The sequence below is a fragment of the Delphinus delphis genome, chromosome 5 (genome assembly GCF_949987515.2).
Source record: "Delphinus delphis chromosome 5, mDelDel1.2, whole genome shotgun sequence".
Classification (NCBI taxonomy): Eukaryota; Metazoa; Chordata; class Mammalia; order Artiodactyla; family Delphinidae; genus Delphinus; species Delphinus delphis.
Window position 1 is genome coordinate 27,773,463 of NC_082687.1, and position 17,472 is coordinate 27,790,934.

Below are 17,472 nucleotides of genomic sequence, written 5' to 3' on the forward strand. Positions count from 1 at the left end.
TAGTGATAACACTTTTAATATGACAAATTTTTTAAAAATTATGACATTTGAGTTATATTTATTTATTTAATTTTCCAAAAATAATTATGCAAAATATCTCTTTCGTCTAAAAATCTTGAATGTACAAATCCTGAGTAATGTCAAAGAAGACAAATATTCATCTTATTTATCCTATTCATATACTGTAAGCTAGCTAGCAGGAATAAGTAAAATATCCAATAGTAACAAACGTGGATCCTGTGTCTTAGCTGGAAATCAACTCTGTTTACCTAATTCATGTTCTATAGTTCAGTTCCTTAGCAACACATCTGTGGCATTTGACTCCAGAATGGTCACTGGGTCATTGAGATTTCCCCAAGTGCAATCTCTGATTTTTGGATCCGATTAGAACAACCGAGTCATATATAATGGGGAAGAATATGTTGATGTCAGAAGTCACATCTCTTCCCCCAACACCTCTCTCTCTCTCTCTTTTTTTGTTTTTTGCGGTACGCGGGCCTCTCACTGTTGCGGCCTCTCCTGTTGCGGAGCACAGGCTCTGGACGCGCAGGCCCACCGGCCATGGCTCACGGGCCCAGCCGCTCCGCGGCATGTGGGATCTTCCCGGACCGGGGCACGAACCCGTGTCCCCTGCATCGGCAGGCGGACTCTCAACCACTGCGCCACCAGGGAAGCCCCCCAATGCCTCTCTCTTGATGTCAATTTTCCTCTCACCACTTAAGAGACTGAAGGCTCCTCACAAACTTGGAATGCAGGGCAGATGAAGAAAGTAAAACAGACAGTTGAAAAGACATTTAAAGAACCTATAATGAAACATTCAATTTCTTTATCTTTTTAGTTTATGATGTCTCATTGTCTCTTAGAAAGGATTCATGCTCTCCTCCTGGTTGCTATGATGAGACAGATGTGGAACTTTTCATTTTCCTGGATTGTGTAGACGTCAGCTGTCATCTCTAGTGAATGTCAGCTTACAAGACAGCTCCGTTCAGGCTTTTTCTTATTTTTTATTTTTGTAATAGTAAGAAAAAAATGACTGATATGAAGAGAGCGCTGGATTTCTAAATCCCGCTGAGGGGAAATCCTCTGCAGAGGGGTAAGTGAGGAGGGAACTAGAAGCGTTAGGCTGGGAGAAGGTGTAGGATCTTCTCTGAATCTGAGAAGGGGGGCAAGCTGGTGGTTTGGGAGTGTGAAGAGTAGTAGAAATCTCTGCATTGTTTCCTCCCTCTCGTGCCCCTAGAGAGGTAGGACCATAGGTGTCGGGCTCCCATTCTCAGCAAACCCCACCCCCCACCCCCACATCTCAGCTCTGGGGCCACCATGTGGTTTGGGCAATGAGCAGCCTACCTGACATGATGACCAGCACAGGCTAAAAGAACAGTGGACTTCTCAAACATTCTCAGCCAAGTGAGACTTCCATGATCTACACTGCACCTGAATGAAGGGGGCTGATGGAGCCCCAGTAATAACCACAACTGATTTGCCTACAGCCTATTGGTTAGATTAAATAATATTCAGAAAAATAACAAATGTGGCACTTCTTAAACTTGAGATGTGGAGTAAAACTGATGACAGCTGCATGTTATACTTTGCCTAATTCTTTAAGAATCCTCGTAAGTATTAAGGAAATTTTCTTTCAATGGGATTATAATATTCATGAGTTTGAAGGTTCTTTTGGGTCATACGTTATGAACTGAATTGTGTTCCCCCCACTGTAAAAAAGAATCATATATTTAAGCCTCAAAGCCCCCAGTGTGATGGTATGTGGAAATAGGGCCTTTAAAGAGATAAAGTTAAATGAGGTCATAAGGGTGGGGCCCTAATCCAATATGACAGATGTCCTCATAAAAGAGAGAGAGATCCCAGCAGTGTGTACACAGAGGAAAGGCCGTGTGAGGGCCACAGCATGAAGGTAGCCATCTACAATCCAAGGAGAGAGGCCTCAGGAGAAACCCACCCTGCCAAGACCTCTGTCTCAGGCTTCCAGCCCCCAGAACTGTGAGAAAATGAATCTCTGTTGTTTAAGCCACACAGTCTGTGGTATTTTGTTATGGCAGCCCCAGCAAACTAATATGCCATAGTTAATACTTTGATGTAGAGGTCTTTATTCTCACAGAAAATCTACAGTATGGTACTCTAGTAGAAATTCTCCAACTGTGTGGAGTTGATTTATTCTCTATTGGCTAAAATGATTCACTTTCTGGAAAGAGTGTCGCAAAGAGATATTGGGATGCCATTGACCAAACACACAGAAAGAGGTTGCTGCTCAAAGAGGGACTAAAAATAATGGGGGGAGTAAGCATATATGCAGGACGGGGAGGCTCTATCACTGCAAGTTAAAACAGGAAATACTTTTCCCAGAGACTGTGGTGATGCGAGCATCACATTAACTTTTGTTAATATGGAGGTGCTGAATCCATGCTAGTTAACCAGGGAGACTATATTACATTATAAACATTACTTTCTTACTGACATATTTGCCTGTTTGCTGCCATTACAATTCTTAAAATCTTTGAAGATTGAGGGTCAATCTGCTTCTGATTTTCTAGGCCTCTAAAATTGCTAGTTAAATTTCATATGTGCTGTCAAAAAAAAAAGAAGGGAGAGAAGACAGGAAAAATACAAAGACAAGGAATATATACTGCTAAACTATAAGTTCCTAGAAGTCAGGGGTATATCATTGTCTCTTTGAGATTATCAAACACTGTAATTTGCACATGGTGGCATTTATGAGAGGTTTATTGAATTGCCTCTCCGAGACAAAGAAAAGCACACAGCTAATATGATTGTAGAATAAAGATGAAGTTTTGCATATGCCATGTGAAATCAATTTTATCACTTTATAATTATACATTATATAGGAGTAAAAATATATAGGTAAGTTTTAGCTGAGCTAATCTACTGACAAAAATGTAGGCATTTCTGAATTTCTAGATATTTCCAAATATCTATGGTATTAAATATTGTGAAGAACTAATGAATTGATTATCCCAATTGGTCACTTTTTACTTGGTTCACATTTTTTTTTTTTTTTTTTTTTTTTTTTGCCGTACGCGGGCCTCTCACTGTTGCGGCCTCTCCCGTTGCGGAGCACAGGCTTCGGACGCGCAGGCTCAGCGGCCATGGCTCACGGGCCCAGCCACTCCGTGGCATGTGGGATCTTCCCGGACCGGGGCACGAACCCGTGTCCCCTGCATCGGCAGGCGGACTCTCAACCACTATGCCACCAGGGAAGCCCCTTTCCAGCTTTATTGAGATACAATCAACAAATCAAATTGTAAGACAGTTAAAGTATACAGTGTGATGATTTTATATATATATGCATATACATATATATGTATATATGTGTGTGTGCATGTATATATATATATATATATATATATATATACATGCACACACACACACATTGTAAAAGGAGTTCTCCTACAGAGCTAATTAACATATCCATCACCTCACTTATTTACTTTTTTTTGGTTTACCTTTTTCAGAAATATTTGATATCAAAAAATTTCTCCTTGTTTAAGAACAAATAGCAGTGAAGATTAATAGTGTCTAAGTTTCCTAAATATATCATCCTGGTAATGTGACCATTTGATTTATAGTTTGTCATAAATTAGTATATATCATTATAATAATAGCATATATCATATATTAAAATGAAAAGCAAACCATTATTTTTTTTTCTGGGTCTGGTAGGCTCTCCTTTAAATTTTTAAAAAAATATTTTATACAATTTTTAACGGTTACTTTCAATTTACAGTTATTACAAAATATTGGCTCTATTCCCCGTGTTGTACACTACATCCTTGAGCCTATCTCACCCCCAATAGTTTGTACTTCTGACTCCCCCACCTCTATATTACCCCGCCCTCAACACTGGTAACCACTACCAGAAGTCAGTGAGAATTGAACAAAAGTACACAGTTCTATTTCTGTCGTAAAACCAAACACACAGTAAATTTCCCTCCATCAATCTATCACGTCACCTCTCTGCCACATACTACAAAGTATACACCATGTTTTAAGGTACAATTGGAACTCAGGGGAGGGAGAGAAGGACCTGATGGAATATGGGAGTGACGTTACCGATGCTGCAGTACAAGCCCAGTGTGTGTGTGTGTGTGTGTGTGTGTGTGTGTGTGTGTGTGTGTGTTGGCTGAATTTTAGCCATGCTCTCTGCAAGCTCAGCAGCCCAATCATGATAACAGCAATAACATCAGAAAGCATTTACTTAGTGTAGACAAAACATAATCTTGTGCTAGGAGGTTTAATTCATTATGTTTAATCCTATCAGAATATCAGGGCAAAAACAAAGTCTAGCCCGGTTTCTACCTAGAGGAAAAAGTCTAGTAGTAGGGACTTTCTTAACTAAATGATGTAAGAAATGCTGGAGCAGAACTGTCACCCTGCCAATGTCATGTATCAATTTAACCAGTACCTAAAACGGTGGTCAGGAAACTGGGTATTGGCTCTAAATGTGCCAGGAAAAGAAGGTACTGGGCACTCAAGACAGCAGGAACCGACTTTGAAAAGAATCTAGGCACAATACAAGCACAACACAAGCCTCAGAGTTTACCAGAACCCTGGTACATTTCTCTTTCTCTCTGAAAAAAGAAAACAAAAGCAAACATCCCACTGACATGGTGCTTAGTTTTTACTGAGCCCTTTCTATCAGCTGTTGGACTAGGTATTATCTTTGTAACAGGCTCCTCCAGACATTCTAGTTTATGGGACTGTTGGTGAGTGTAAATTTCATGTTCTATTCTAGAAAATCTCAATTAAGGTTTTTATAAATTGGGTGGTCTTATTCAAAAGGCTACTGAATTTTATATTAAAAAAATCAATATTATATTTAAACTAAATTTGAGATATTTTTATATTTATATACAGCTAGTTTATTTTCATTTTGTAATTTGCACAAGCTCTGAAGGATAGTAGATTTTGGCTCCAATCAACTCTCTCATTTTTAAGACAGGAAGTAAAATGAGATGATTATTTGCCTTTGGAGGAAAAAAGGAAGTCTTTGCCCTGATTCTATCTGCGAATTACTGGTTTTCTAAATCCCACAGAAAGAGCAGCATTCAGTTTTAAACTGTTAAATAATACAAGGACACCCTAAATCATGAATTGCTTTTAAGAGAGAATGTAATCTATGACATAATTAAAACCAATAACTTTATTATTGTCTATTAGAGAAAAGTCCACCTCCCTCTTAACGTTCAACGTGAACAAGTCTGAACATTTTTTATGTGAAACATATTTTTATGTGAAGCCATAAAGCCCCAAACACAAGTATGGTGAAAGACTAAAGAGAGAAGTAATGGAGATTTTGGTTTCTTCTGCATGTGAGGTGAGCATATCTACTTGTCCTAGACTGAAGTAGCGTGGTGCAGTCACCCCCGGTTTGTAATATGTCTCTTTTTCTTGGAAGAGCTGGTTTTAGGGCACTTGTCCCTTTACGGGGTTGCAGCTTCAGTTAATGGCATGGGTGTGATTTTACCCACAGGAAGCTACGTTTTTTAATCTCTCTCCTTTGTCCCTTAGTGTCTTTCTTATTCCTGGAAGGCTGCCTGGAAAGAAGGGCATTGTAGGAACCACAGCAGCCTGTACTTCCACAGTTCTGTTTCATGAAGAAGGTCAAGGTCATTTACACTTTGGCTGTAAAATGTAGAAGCTGACCTCCAAACCAAGAGGAAGCACCAGCTTTACAATTTGTCCAGGAAACTCCAATCTTAATATTTCAAAGATGTACGTGCTTGATAACGTTTTGTTTTTTTTGTTTTTTTTTCGGTACGTGGGCCTCACTGTTGTGGCCTCTCCGGTTGTGGAGCACAGGCTCCGGACGCGCAGGCTCAGCGGCCATGGCTCACGGCCCCAGCCCCTCCCCGGCATGTGGGATCCTCCCGCACTGGGGCACGAACCCGTGTCCCCTGCATCGGCAGGCGGCCTCTCAACCACTGCGCCACCAGGGAAGCCCTTGATAACCTTTTAAACATCAACTAGGTCAAGGAGTGTATTCTGTGGTGACTACTTTGCATAGTTCTACAGTGTAATGTACTTTGAAAATTATGGAATCAATGGAAAGAAAAGACTAGAATCATTTCAGTAGAATTGGATACTACACCTCAGAATTCAAAACTCATTTTGGTGAGCAGTGGAAGGTAAACTTGACACATATGCCCTAATTTACCTAATAAAGTCTTAAAAATGCAGCAAGACTATTAGTTAAAATAAACTTTCACATAAGTACAGTAACTTAGAAATGCTCTGAAGATCAGTGTTTTTGGCTTTGCCTGTTGCCTCTGCAATTTACTTGCTACTCCAACTGTACGTGCTGGAGAACGTATCAATTACGTTATGGCTTTTTCCTGGGGAAACCAAGTCATCTTCTGAGTAATGACATGACTCCGATGAAACTGGTCCAATAGTTTCAAGCCACAGAGCACTTTCTCTGTTATACATAGTCATGGTTCATTTATTGCAGAGATTCCCAAACACCTTTGGTTGTGACATACTCCTACTCCAAATCGCCTAATCTACACAGAAGACTGGAATCAATGGAGAGGATACTCATAGCCTTAGGGCTGGGACAGCAGCTTCCCCAGCCTCCTTCCCATGCACCTGAGAACGAAGAGCCTTCACATCCTGTACGCTTACAGTCCACCTCTAGGCACATCAGTTGATCTATTTAGAGCTAATTTACTGACTCATCTGCGCAGTCCAGATACCTATCACCTACAGTCAATCATCACATTTTGAGTTGAATGGGACCTAAGAAAACCTTTGGAGTGACCATTCAATTCACAGATAAGACAACCTAGGAAGAAAGCATCAGCATGATAGAGTGGGGAAGGGAGGGATTTTGGAAGCAGAACTAGGTCTTAATCTTGGGGTTTCTGTTTAGTATGTCTGTGATCTTAGCCATGCTACTAAACCACTTGGGGTCTCATCTGCAAAACAGGAATAATTATACTTACCTTGCTATAATATTTTAAGATTAGAAACAACGCATGTGTGCCACACACCACATACCTAGCACGGTGTGTGGCACATAATTAATTGCTAATTTGCTAAGTGACTTTCCCAGTTTATAGAGCAAGACAGAAAGCCTGAATTAAAATACTACACCTAGCTCCCAGCTCAGTGCATTGTTCATACATTGTGATGTCTTGGATATTTCAAAATATTTTGACCTCTTATGTTAAGGATGAATATTTGTGTTCCCCCTACCAAATTCATATTCTGAAAACTTAACCCCCAAAGTGATGGTTTTAGAGGTGGGGCCTTTAGGAGGTAATTAGGTTTAGATGAAGTCATGAGGGTGGAGCCCCTGTGATGAAATTAGTGTCCTTATAAGAGGAAGAAGAGATCGGAGTCCTCTTCATCATGTGAAGGAGCAGTGAGAAGGCAGCCATCTGCAAACCAGGAAGAAGGCCCTCACCAGACACCGAGTGGGCTGGTACCTTGATCTTGGACTTAGCCTCCAGAACTGTGAAAAATAGATGTCTGTTGTTTAAGTCACCCAGTCAATGGTGTTTTGTTATACTAGCCTGAGATGACTAATACACTTTACTTCTACATACTTGAGTTTCCTGATGGTGTTGTCGCTCACCCATTTAGTGGTTATCAACTCCCACTTTACTGTAGAAAGTAAACACGAGGGAAAAGAGATCTTTTGGTAAGAATCCCCAAAGTAACCAATATTTGGAGAGCACTTACAGTTTTCAGAGACTTAGAGCCTCTGAATAACCTTGAGGAATTGCAACCATCCATGTTTTCACTTTCACCACCCTTGATATATAGATGAGGCAGCCTCAGTCAAAGAAGCTAAGGGTGGCCAAGGCTTACCACCTCTTCATAACAAGTAGAGGCTGCCCCCAGTCTTGTGTTTCCACTGCTCTAAGTGTTTCACTGCTGGATTTTGCAGATGACTCTAGATGAAGATGCTGATGGTTCAGACCCCTAACTATACACAGCAGATCAGAATGTAAGGGATTAGAGAAGCAGGAATAAGACACACAATGATGGTGAAGGCAGTTATGATGGAGGCATGACAGAAGCAGGCACAGGAGGAAACTGTAGGGCAGGAAGCTAAGAAATGCATGAGCTGAAGTCTTCTCCAGACGTTTTCAAGACATCCAGGTTAATTGTAATTTGCTAAAAAGAATTCTGTGATTTGAGGCCTCTGCAAAGTAGCAAGCTGCCACCTAATAGTATCACAGCCTCCCTTAGGCACAGACTAAGTTTTTCTAGTGTTTTGATAAGATGAAAGAGTATTTTACCAAGTATTACTTAGCTCTTCATTAAACTGAAGAGTTGAAGGGATGGATCAAAAAAAAGTTGAAATCGTCAAGTTCAACAAATATTCGTGATATTTGTGATAATCTGAGTTGATATAGGCCAAAATCATTGGGAGAACTGATTTATCACGTAAAGTTGCTAAGTTTATTTACCTTGTTTCGAAGGCAGAGGAAGTATAAAAATTTAAGGGATTAAGATTAATATCAAAAACGATTACAGAAACGAATCCACATATATTTAGCTTTGTGGGGCCTAAGGAAACATAGGCTGAATTTACTGAAATAGATGTGCTGTTAAAAATAGAGGACTGATCCAGTGAAATCTGCCTTCAACTCCTTTTCCCTTTGGCAAATCACTTATTCTTTTCAGATGAATTTTTCTCATTTATGAAAGATTGCACTAGCCTTTGGCTTAGCATTTCATTTTAAACTTACTTAATAGAATGATCTAGGTACTAAATGGTAAAAATAATTGCAATTTATTGGACATGTTATATATATATCAGATATTCTGCTGGACTCTACCTGTGCGCGTGTGTATTATTTGTAATCTACACTACAGCCAGGCAAAGTGAGTAGTATAAGTCTCATTTCATATGAGGGGGAACTCAGGCTCAGTTCATTTGATGATTGGCTTAGATTAGAATCCAGCCTTGTCTGCTTGTAAATCCTATGCTCCTTCTTCACCATATACGTTCTGATATATAAGGGTGTACAGATGTTTAATGTTCAAGCCAATTTAAATATACAGTACAACTCATTTATTCTACAAATATTGATTGAAATTTTTATTATGTTCCAGGTACTGTGATAAGAGCTGAGTCTACACTGAGGAACACAACCAACAAGTGGTCCCTACCCTCTTGGGGTTTTACCATTCTGTAGAGAGGAGTTTGGTGCTAACTATTCTAGTAAGGAGAAAAGCACACATGATTGTTCGCAATAGGTGCTATTTCAATTCTCTACATGCTTACTTTAAGAAAAGAAAAAAATTATAATTATGAAAAATTAGACTATAATGCAGCCCTTTTGATTCTTGCATTTTATCTCTAGAGGTTGCAATGAAATTTCTCATGGAGATATTCTTTCAACCCCTTCTTCAAAAGACACAATAAGTCATTCCACTCCAGGGAAACATATACACTGACATCTCCTTCTGAATACCCACCATAGGTAGTCTCCCTAACTCTGCTCCCTGAGACAGGGTCTTTGACTACACCTAGAAAGAAAAATAATTGAGAATGTTTCCATTTTTGCAAAGAAGTCACTTTAAAAATACTGATAGCATGAGAGGCACAGGTACACAATTTCCGGGAATTGACTTTTTTTTTTGCTTAACATTGTTATTAGTTAGAGAATTAAACAGCTCTGAGTATTTATTTACTTTGGGAAATGTGAACTAATTAAGGGTAAGATCTATGTATCTAATTAATAATTAAAATTTATGGTCCCCCCAATATATTTTCTTTTATTTCAAAATACAATTTAGCAGACTCTACTATTCACTGTCCTAGGTACAGACTAATGAGATTTGTGGTCTCTATAATCTGTCTTGATCTCAATCTGTCTGTCAACCTCTCTGCCCTATTCATGCTGAATTTGGCCAAATCTTGAACCTAATAGTTACTGCAGTTTCTCCCCATTCATTACTAACCGAAACCTGGCTTTGATGCACCTGTTTCTATTTTAATGTATCTCAAAGTGGAAGATAATCATGTCCAATTTCTACTCATCTTGAGAGTGAAAATCTTTCAGTCAAGTGGAGAACTTCACTGTGGAATTTTCAGTTTCCTTTATTTTTTCATTATAGAGTATTGTTTAATTGTTCTATTTTATTATTAGTTTTTTTAAAAATTATTTTTAACATCTTTATTGGAGTATAATTGCTTTACAATGGTGTGTTAGTTTCTGCTTTATAACAAAGTGTATCAGTTATACATATACATATGTTCCCCTATTTCTTCCCACTTGCGTCTCCGTCCCTCCCACCCTCCCTATCCCACACCAGCAGGCAGTCACAAAGCACCGAGCTGATCTCCCTGTGCTATGCGGCTGCTTCCCACTAGCTATCTACCTTACGTTTGGTAGTGTATATATGTCCATGCCACTCTCTCACTTTGGCACAGCTTACCCTTCCCCCTCCCCACATCCTCAAGTCCATTCTCTAGTAGGTCTGGGTCTTTATTCCCGTCTTACCCCTAGGTTCTTCATGACTTTTTTTTTTCTTAGATTCCATATATATGTGTTAGCATACGGTATTTGTTTTTCTCTTTCTGACTTACTTCACTCTGTATGACAGACTCTAGGTCCATCCACCTCACTACAAATATCTCAATTTGGTTTCTTTTTATGGCTGAGTAATATTCCATTGTATATATGTGCCACATCTTCTTTATCCATTCATCCGATGATGGACACTTAGGTTGCTTCCATCTCCTGGCTATTGTAAATAGAGCTGCAATGAATATTTTGGTACACGACTCTTTTTGAATTATGGTTTTCTCAGGGTATATGCCCAGCAGTGGGATTGCTGGGTCATATGGTAGCTCTATTTGTAGTTTTTTAAGGAACCTCCATACTGTTCTCCATAGTGGCTATACCAATTCACATTCCCACCAGCAGTGCAAGAGTGTTCCCTTTTCTCCACACCCTCTCCAGCATTTATTATTTCTAGATTTTTTGATGATGGCCATTCTGGCTGGTGTGAGATGATATCTCATTGTAGTTTTGATTTGCATTTCTCTAAAGATTAATGATGTTGAGCATTCTTTCATGTGTTTGTTGGTAATCTGTATATCTTCTTTGGAGAAATGTCTATTTAGGTCTTCTGCCAATTTTTGGATTGGGTTGTTTGTTTTTTTGTTATTGAGCTGCATGAGCTGTTTGTAAATTTTGGAGATTAATCCTTTGTCAGTTGCTTCATTTGCAAATATTTTCTCCCATTCTGATGGTTGCCTTTTCATCTTGGTTATGGTTTCCTTTGCTGTGCAAAAGCTTTTAAGTTTCATTAGGTCCCATTTGTTTATTTTTGTTTTTATTTTCATTTCTCTAGGAAGTGGGTAAAAAAGGATCTTGCTCTGGCATTCCTATACACTAATGATGAAAAATCTGAAAGTGAAATTAAGAAAACACTCCCATTTACCAGTGCAACAAAAAGAATAAAATATCTAGGAATAAACCTACCTAAGGAGACAAAAGACCTGTATGCAGAAAATTATAAGACACTGATGAAAGAAATTAAAGATGATTCAAATAGCTGGAGATATATACCATGTTCTTGGATTGGAAGAATCAACATTGTGAAAATGAGTCTACTACCCAAAGCAATCTACAGATTCAATGCAATCCCTATCAAACTACCACTGGCATTTTTCACAGAACTAGAACAAAAAATTTCACAATTTGTATGGAAACACAAAAAACCCCGAATAGCCAAAGCAACCTTGAGAATGAAAAATGGAGCTGGAGGAATCAGGATCCCTGACTTCAGACTATACTACAAAGCTACAGTAATCAAGACAGTATGGTACTGGCACAAAAACAGAAATATAGATCAATGGAACAGGATAGGAAGCCCAGAGATAAACCCACGCACATATGGCCACCTTATCTTTGTTAAAGGAGGCAAGAATATACAGTGTAGAAAAGAAAGCCTCTTCAATAAGTGGTGCTGGGAAAACTGAACAGGTACATGTAAAAGTATGAGATTAGAACACTGCCTAACACCATACACAAAAATAAGCTCAAAATGGATTAAAGACCTAAATATAAGGCCAGAAACTATCAAACTCTTAGAGGAAAACACAGGCAGAACACTCTATGACATAAATCAGTTTCCTTTAAATGGGGCTTAGTCTAAGTAGACTTGCCCAGATGTGCCTGAAAAAGAGTGTCAAAAGGAAAAGATCAAAATAAAGGCACAAATGAAGCCAAGAAGATTTGCCTATTGTTCTTGACTCTTAGATCCTTTCTTTAAAATCAAATGCTTGCCTAACAAGGATTCAAGTGCTTGCCTTTCTTGACAAAGGCTAACTCAATGTATTGACATAGGAAGCCTCACATTCAGACTGTGCTAAAGGGAAAGGTCATTTAAATAAAACTTTCAATAGCCCAAGTTCCTGACTTGTAGGTTGGAAGTATTATACCAACTTTCTCCAAGCATGAGAAGTGACTTCGGAGTGTAGAGACCATTGTCATTATATTAAAATAGGGGACTCACTCTGTGTGTATTTCCAGGATGGAGAGTTAGTTCCTCTTTCCTTTCTTCCCATGTAGGCAGAGAAGAGAGTCCTCCTCCCAAACCTCCCTGACTTCAAACGAAATGTTATATTCCTGTCTCCTCCTAGTGTCAGGACAGGGGTGGAATTAGAGAATTTAGGCAGACAAGATCTCTCCTTTCTAGAAAAAAAAATAGGCAATATATAGTAATATGTATATATATATATAACATATATAGAAACTTCTCTAGATTCCTATATGTGGATTGCTATAGAAATCTTATCTACCTATCTATATATAGAAACATATAAGAAACATATAGAGAAACTTATCCAAAAATATATGTATATATTTTGAAATTTTGGAAAAATATGGCAACAATCCAATTTTCATTGTAGAGGAAAGAATGCTTAACTCTGAGCTAGAAAACCTGGATATCTCCTAGTCAGGGGACCTTGAGAAGCACATGAAATCTCTAAATCCAGATTAGTTTCCTCATTGGTACACTAATGGCTGCCCTACTTACCAGATTATTGTGAGCATGAAATAAAGTAATATATGTGAAAGTGATTGAAAGACTGTGATGCCCTATGCAACAGTCAGGTATTAAGTATGACACCTGCTTTTACTTGCCTGAACTGTTCACCATCTTAGCTTATGTGCCTTAAGGCCATGTGAGGAGCTCTACAAAATTTATATTGGAAGCCAAAAGAAAATGTGATTTGATCTATAAAAATATTTGTTTTGTCTATAACATTTGGAGCTAAAGAGCAAAAAAAAAAAGAAGAATGTTTGTAAATGAAGTAGAAAAAAAAAAGTTAGCATGATGCCCTAGTCAAGGGAGTAATTACATATTTCAAGGTGAAAAGTGCAAGTCGCAGGAGATGACTATTCACTGGTGCCAGGACAGCCGTGGGCTTAATCTCAGCAGCCCAGCCAACTGGTGTCAGCTCTGCTGTCACTCATCACCTCCTCCTCCCTCTGCTGTTCTGTGAAAGCCATGGAGACTCTCGGTATGTACCTGCAGAAAACTGGAGTTTGGATCTTCTCTTATCAATATATCGGCAAACTGAAATGATCTCAATTAAATTGAACACTGAAGCAGAGTAATTTAATTGATCCGAACAGATATGGGTTCACTCCCTAAACATCAGGATCAGTATCAATTTTCATGCCTGTGTTAGCGCACACCACACTCGATTCACTAGTAAACATACAGGTGTATCCTGGAATAACCATCATGCTTTCAGTGTGTTCGGCTATGCTCTGCACCATTCGCCTTAGCTTGCTTTTTTTCCTTTTTTGGCCAAAGACACCCACATGTGTTTGCTGGCACTTCTATGTTTCTATAATCAGTCTGCACAAGTGTGCACAGTCTGCAGGCTACACTCATCCCTGATGTTTGCCAGTTTCACCCAGACACCATCTACAAAGGCAGGTTCCATGCACTTTTTCAAGGCTCAGTTCAGAATGGCCACGCCCCACTGGCCTTCTTAGGTTCTCCTCTGCAAACATGGATGCTGGTTGGTGCTATGTTTACATGTTGATGTGTCTGCTAAAATTCTGGAGGTTGTGTTTTCTCAACAATGGTTTCTGGGTTTTATACTATGTGTATGTTTAGGGCTTGGAGTAGAGAAGAATTACTGGTATTTTTATAGTTGTGAACTACTTCCTTCAAATTAATATTACTCAGGCACTATGTACCCTAGCTTGTTGCATTCTCTGTTCTAAATATTTTGATATCTCTTGTTTGAAAGGAGGTAGTTAAAACATTTCTGTAATAGGTAAGTATACAGAGACCATGAGAATAAATTTGTGACATTTTCTTGCCAAATGAGTGCCAAGATGTGGCATATTAAAAGTTTAATTGAGATTGAATGGAGTCATTTTAAAATTAGCAGAACAGCAGCAAGTTATAAAATTATGGTAGCATTTTGGCACATGTTCTGGTATTCATATGTTCACAAGTCTACCTTTCACTTGCTGGAATGGCAAATGGTGACTATATCTATGATATATTAATCATTTTTATGTTTCCTGGAACCATAAATTCAGGTTCAAGTATGCTTGGTTAAGTCTTACATCTTGGGGAGAAATAATTTATATTTTCAAAAATTCCCAGGTCAGAAATTTTACAAAACATTTACAAAATGAATCTCTCTCTATTTCATCTGTGATTAAAATGCAGTGGAAATTTTCAGAAAGGTTACATTCTACCTTAATGTTCATGGGTAGAATTTCTGGAATGCTGGTGCATTCCTTAAGAAGTATTTCTTACAAACACATTTAACATGTATATGTTTAGAAGAATTTGCTTAGCGGCAGTATCTGATATTAAGAGAAAAAATATTCATAACTGTGAAAAAAATCTACCTTGGTACAATATTTGCATTCTTGAAAATTTGCATATTTCCAAGAAATGCAATATTTTCGTATTGACTTAATAGTAATTTCAGAAGTATGTTTTCACACAGACTTATCTTTCAAACAACATATCAGTCACTGTTTGGAATGTGATAAATCTCTCTTCTTCATTGCACATTTCCCTTCCAAAAGCCTGCAGTGAATATGAAGTGCTTTTGTTCTGAGAAAACATATTTAATTGTAGAAATCTGATAAAATTTCAAGAAATCACTAGCACAAGATTAGCTAGTTAAATAAGTGCAACCTCATACAATGAATTAATATCCAGCCATTAAAACTCATAAGACAATATCGATGACATGAGAAAATACAAATAATATATGATAAAGGCCTATTGCAAAATTGTAAAAAATAAATTTTGAAAGAAAACAATGTGTGTACACATGGATAGAGAAAAATGCACAGTGAAATATTAAATGTGGCTGTCTCTGAGTGGTAGGTATGTGGATGCTTTTGTTCTTTTCGAAACTTTTCCACATTTTTCAAGTTTCTCTGAGAATTGTATACTATTTCATAAGCAGGAAATACATATACTTTAAAATTACTGTGTAGTGCTTCTATAGATCTTTTAAAATTCTGTGTTTAACAGGCATGACACAGAGAGTACATGAGATCTTTGTATAGGGATAAGAGCAAGCAAATGGACAGAAATGTAAAACAAGACATTGCATTTGGTGAATGGCAGGTAGATCTATTGAGCTGACGAGATAGACAGGGCCAGAGCATAGAAGAGCTCTAAATCAAGGTAAGAAATTTAGACTCTCTACAGGGTGACCATGAACACTGGTTTACCTGAGAGCCCCATTGTAGTCCTACTGTAGGAGCATAATTATTAATAACATCCCCTTTTATTATCAAAATTGTCTGGGTTTAGATGATAAATTATGCGGTCATCTTATGTAACTACTGGGAAGGCTTATATACCACTGAAGGCTTATTACTGGGAAACTGACACAATCAGATTTACATTTTGGAAAGAGATTCTTGGCTGCACTGTGAAAATGAATTTGGCGGGGGCGGTGTGCAGGAGTGTGGGCGGGGAGATCAACTAGGATACAATTGCAAAAGTAATGTGAACTAAGTCGTAAGGTTAGGGTAGAGAGAAAATTCATATGGAAGAACAGGTTTAGACATTCATATAAGAGATATTTTAAGTAGAGGTTTTTTTTTTTTTAATGTCATTTGTAGGAATTTCTAGAGCAGCACTGTCCAATAGAACTTTCTGCATTGATAAAAATGTTCTGTATTTGTGCTGTCCACTATGGTACCCACTAGCCACATGTGGGTAGTGACAACTTGAAATTGAGTTTTAAATAATATTAAATTTTAACTAATTTAAATTTGAATTTGAATGGGTCCACATCTCAGGGTTTCTATCCTGGACAAAGTACCTCTAGACTTTTTTCTCTAAACTATGAGAGAAAGATCTGGCCTGGAGTTGTAGCTTTGTGAGCGATCAGTTAGGTACAGGTCTTGTCAATGCATTTGGCCAGCAGAGCTTGTATACTGAGAAAAGAAAAGGGTACCATCTTTAAGAGACTGGCAATGAAGATGAGCCTGTAAAGGGTCTGGGGAGACTCAGGAGAGGGCATTGAATTGGTAGTCAAAGAAATTGAGAGTGCCAAGAAGGGAATGATTAACCGTAATCAGAGATCTTATGTTATAGGACATTCAAGTAAAATGGAGACATTTTGGAAGGATTGAAGTTAGGAGATTCTAGACATAGGGAGACATTTGGAGGTTAACTGAAGAGTCTAGGTCTCATACAATTGACTGGCACCTGAATTAGGATAATGCTGTTGAAACTCCACCCTCAAAGATAGTACATAGGGAGAGAGTTCAGAAATAAAAGCAGTGGGATTTGACCCCTAATTCAATGAGCTGGGAGTCAAGGGGGTGGGATTCAGAACTGGCTAAGAGGAGATATTGTTAGTAAAAAGGCAAAGTTATGCTTTCCTCTGAGACAGAAGCTGTAGTTTCTGTAAAAGTTGAAACATGAAAACTCAGCCCCATCCCACCTCCTACCCCTATGCCCCAATTCTTAAGGAACTGTACAGCAGATTTCTTAATGCAGCTACTTTCATAAGAATCGATGGCTTGTGCCAGTCAGGAAGGAAACCTGTTTCATGAGTGCAGGGAACTGCTTTTGCTTTTTTTTTTTTTTTCCTTCTTTGATAATATCAGACAAGAACCTGGAGGTTTGTTTACCGTTTCAGCAGGGCAACTGCAGGAAAGGCCCACAGATGAAAGAAAGGTGGAATCCAAGAAACGCAGACAGAATCAAAACATCCTCTCCCCATCCCATCGCCAAATAAAAAAAGAATAATTATTGAAGAAAAACTCAGAAGTTTACTTTAGGACTGGAAAGATGCATATAGCTCTGTGTTCATCTGTAAATTGCTTTTAGGGGGGCAACATGATGTGTTGGAGTTAACAATTGAACGGGTTGTCCAATCAGTAGACTTGGGTTCTAATGCTTAATTAACTCTATGACCACAGCATGTACACCATTTAACTCTTCTGGGTAACAGTT